The sequence below is a fragment of the Nansenia antarctica genome, assembly GCF_963989245.1.
Source record: "Nansenia antarctica genome assembly, chromosome: 20".
Taxonomy (NCBI): Eukaryota; Metazoa; Chordata; class Actinopteri; order Argentiniformes; family Microstomatidae; genus Nansenia; species Nansenia antarctica.
In genome coordinates, this window is record NC_137693.1 from 168,322 (window position 1) to 172,642 (window position 4,321).

A 4,321-nucleotide genomic window follows, 5' to 3' on the forward strand; every position below is an offset into this window, starting at 1 on the left:
GCTTCTGGAGTTTAGTTCACCACGCCCATAGAAAAAAAAAGAAGAAAAACAACATTAAGAATAGACCAATGAAATGTCTCCATATCCTTTTGACTTGTATAAGCGGCATCGCTCCCCCCGTCCCCCCCACATGACAGCGCCACTGTGTTCCCCTATACTACTCACATCCAGGAGGACTTCTGCTCAAACACTACTCACATCCAGGAGGACTTCTGCTCAAACACTACTCACATCCAGGAGGGTTTCTGGGTCAAACAGCAGACTGTTCACGATCATATGAATGAACACAGCTGGATATCCTACATTCAACCCAGAGTTAGTTAGAGAACGGTCGGGTTAGGGTCAGGGTTAGGGTCAGGGTCAGGGTTAGGGTAACCCTAGTATCAGGATGCTGAGCAGGACGGTGTCCGGCAGGCTCCTGGCGTCTCTGCGAGGCTGGCCCAACTCTCGGATGATCTATGCCCAGACTGGAGCCTCGGCGGTGGAGGAAGGTAGGACAGACAGACCGCCTCAGAGCTGCGTGTTAAAGCTGTTTACCTGCTGCTGACTGGCTGTTGTGTTGTCAGAGAGAGAGAGGCGTCTTCTGGCGAGCTTTGGTTATGTGACGCAGTTCAGTTACCTAACTAGAGACTACTAGACTAACTAGAGACTACTAGACTAACTAGAGACTACTACACCTCGTTCCAAATTATTATGCAAATTATATTTTTCTCAGATTTTCCTAAATAGTCGATGCAAATGACAATCAGTATAATTTTCAAGTCATCAACCGTTAGAGTATAATTCACATTTTATTGAACAAACCTCCCAATGATAACAGTATTTTTTTTTTTAAATAAAAAACTCAAAATGCACTGTTCCAAATTATTATGCACAACAGAGTTTCAAAACATTTTATAGGTTGTAAAGAACTAAAAATGGTAATTTGATGAATTTAGGGTTAGGAGGTCATTAGGAGGTCATATTTACTGAAATCAAAAGCTATTTCAAACAAAAACTTTAACAGGTCAAGTTACATGTTAACATAGGACCCCTTCTTTGATATCACCTTCACAATTCTTGCATCCATTGAACTTGTGAGTTTTTGGACAGTTTCTGCTTGAATTTCTTTGCAGGATGCCAGAATAGCCTCCCAGAGCTGCTGTTTTGATGTGAACTGCCTCCCATCCTCGTATATATTTTGCTTGAGGATGCTCCAAAGGTTGAGGTCAGGGGAAGATGGGGGCCACACCATGAGTTTCTCTCCTTTTATGCCTATAGCAGCCAATGACACAGAGGTATTCTTTGCAGCATGACATGGTCATCTCTCCTGGTCTCTTCTGGTCTCTCCTGGTCTCTCCTGGTCTGTCCTGGTCTCTCCTGCTCTCTCCTGCTGTCTCCTGGTCTGTCCTGGTCTGTCCTGGTCTCTCCTGGTCTCTGCTGGTCTCTCCTGGTCTCTCCTGGTCTCTCCTGGTCTGTCCTGGTCTCTCCTGGTCTGTCCTGGTCTTTGCTGCTCTCTCCTGCTGTCTCCTGGTCTGTCCTGGTCTCTCCTGGTCTGTCCTGGTCTTTGCTGCTCTCTCCTGCTGTCTCCTGGTCTGTCCTGGTCTCTCCTGGTCTGTCCTGGTCTGTCCTGGTCTGTCCTGGTCTGTCCTGGTCTCTCCTGCTCTCTCCTGGTCTCTCCTGGTCTCTCCTGGTCTGTCCTGGTCTCTCCTGGTCTGTCCTGGTCTGTCCTGGTCTGTCCTGGTCTGTCCTGGTCTCTCCTGCTCTCTTCTGGTCTCTTCTGGTCTCTCCTGGTCTCTCCTGGTCTGTCCTGGTCTCTCCTGGTCTGTCCTGGTCTGTCTTGGTCTCTCCTGGTCTGTCCTGGTCTCTCCTGGTCTGTCCTGGTCTGTCCTGGTCTGTCCTGGTCTGTCCTGGTCTGTCCTGGTCTCTCCTGGTCTCTCCTGGTCTCTCCTGGTCTCTGCTGGTCTCTCCTGGTCTGTCCTGGTCTGTCCTGGTCTGTCCTGGTCTCTCCTGGTCTGTCCTGGTCTCTCCTGCTCTCTCCTGCTCTCTCCTGGTCTCTCCTGGTCTCTCCTGGTCTCTCCTGGTCTGTCCTGGTCTGTCCTGGTCTCTCCTGGTCTCTGCTGGTCTCTCCTGGTCTGTCCTGGTCTGTCCTGGTCTGTCCTGGTCTGTCCTGGTCTCTCCTGGTCTCTCCTGGTCTCTCCTGGTCTCTCCTGGTCTGTCCTGGTCTCTCCTGGTCTGTCATGGTCTCTCCTGCTCTCTTCTGGTCTCTCCTGGTCTGTCCTGGTCTGTCCTGGTCTCTCCTGCGCTCTTCTGGTCTCTTCTGGTCTCTCCTGGTCTGTCCTGGTCTGTCCTGGTCTCTCTTCTGCTCTCTTCTGCTCTCTTCTGGTCTCTCCTGGTCTGTCCTGGTCTCTCCTGGTCTCTCCTGGTCTCTCCTGCTCTCTCCTGCTCTGTCCTGGTCTGTCCTGGTCTCTCTTCTGCTCTCTTCTGCTCTCTTCTGGTCTCTCCTGGTCTGTCCTGGTCTCTGCTGGTCTCTCCTGGTCTCTGCTGGTCTCCTGGTCTGTCCTGGTCTGTCCTGGTCTGTCCTGGTCTGTCCTGGTCTCTCCTGGTCTCTCCTGGTCTGTCCTGGTCTCTCCTGGTCTCTCCTGGTCTGTCCTGGTCTCTCCTGGTCTCTCCTGGTCTCTGCTGGTCTCTCCTGGTCTGTCCTGGTCTGTCCTGGTCTGTCCTGGTCTGTCCTGGTCTCTCCTGCTCTCTTCTAGTCTCTCCTGGTCTCTCCTGGTATCTCCTGGTCTCTCCTGGTCTCTCCTGGTCTGTCCTGGTCTCTCCTGGTCTGTCCTGGTCTCTCCTGGTCTCTCCTGGTCTCTTCTGGTCTCTCCTGGTCTGTCCTGGTCTCTCCTGGTCTGTCCTGGTCTGTCCTGGTCTCTCCTGGTCTCTGCTGGTCTCTCCTGGTCTGTCCTGGTCTGTCCTGGTCTGTCCTGGTCTGTCCTGGTCTCTCCTGCTCTCTTCTGGTCTCTTCTGGTCTGTCCTGGTCTCTGCTGGTCTCTCCTGGTCTGTCCTGGTCTGTCCTGGTCTGTCCTGGTCTCTCCTGGTCTCTCCTGCTCTGTCCTGGTCTCTCCTGGTCTGTCCTGGTCTGTCCTGGTCTCTCCTGGTCTGTCCTGGTCTGTCCTGGTCTCTCCTGGTCTCTCCTGGTCTCTCTTGGTCTCTCCTGGTCTGTCCTGGTCTCTCCTGGTCTGTCCTGGTCTGTCCTGGTCTCTCCTGGTCTCTCCTGGTCTCTGCTGGTCTCTCCTGGTCTCTGCTGGTCTCTCCTGGTCTGTCCTGGTCTCTCCTGGTCTCTCCTGGTCTCTCCTGGTCTGTCCTGGTCTGTCCTGGTCTGTCCTGGTCTCTCCTGGTCTCTCCTGGTCTGTCCTGGTCTCTCCTGGTCTGTCCTGGTCTCTCCTGCTCTCTCCTGGTCTCTCCTGGTCTCTGCTGGTCTCTCCTGGTCTCTCCTGGTCTCTCATGGTCTGTCCTGGTCTGTCCTGGTCTCTCCTGGTCTGTCCTGGTCTCTCCTGGTCTCTCCTGGTCTGTCCTGGTCTCTGCTGGTCTCTCCTGGTCTCTCCTGGTCTCTCCTGGTCTCTCCTGGTCTGTCCTGGTCTGTCCTGCTCTGTCCTGGTCTCTCCTGGTCTCTCCTGGTCTGTCCTGGTCTCTCCTGGTCTGTCCTGGTCTCTCCTGGTCTGTCCTGGTCTGTCCTGGTCTCTCCTGGTCTGTCCTGGTCTCTCCTGGTCTCTCCTGGTCTGTCCTGGTCTCTTCTGGTCTCTCCTGGTCTCTCCTGGTTCTGTCTGACTGTGTTCCTTCACCTCTCATCTGGTTCTGACTGACCTGATTCTGACCTGGTTCTGACCTGGTTCTGTGTTTCTTCACCTCTCACCTGGTTCTGACCTGGTTCTGACCTGGTTCTGGCCTGGTTCTGGCCTGGTCTCTCCTGGTCTGTCCTGGTCTCTCCTGGTCTGTCCTGGTCTCTCCTGGTCTGTCCTGGTCTGTCCTGGTCTGTCCTGGTCTGTCCTGGTCTCTCCTGGTCTCTCCTGGTCTCTGCTTGGTCTCTGCTGGTCTCTCCTGGTCTCTGCTGGTCTCTCCTGGTCTGTCCTGGTCTCTCCTGGTCTGTCCTGCTCTCTCCTGGTCTGTCCTGGTCTCTCCTGGTCTCTTCTGGTCTCTCCTGGTCTCTCCTGGTCTCTCCTGGTTCTGTCTGACTGTGTTCCTTCACCTCTCACCTGGTTCTGACTGACCTGATTCTGACCTGGTTCTGACCTGGTTCTGTGTTTCTTCACCTCTCACCTGGTTCTGACCTGGTTCTGACCTGGTTCTGGCCTGG

General features: G+C 53.8%; 1 pseudogene across 1 annotated transcript in view; it reads left to right on the forward strand.

Moving 5' to 3' along the window:
• Window positions 1-353: 353 nt before the first annotated feature.
• Window positions 354-4,321, forward strand: part of LOC308174819 (cysteine desulfurase-like) — an 11,505-nt pseudogene continuing 7,537 nt past the window's right edge. The window contains exon 1 of the transcript XR_013938069.1: window positions 354-491. The product of XR_013938069.1 is annotated as a cysteine desulfurase-like (transcript). The remainder of the gene's footprint in view (window positions 492-4,321) is intronic.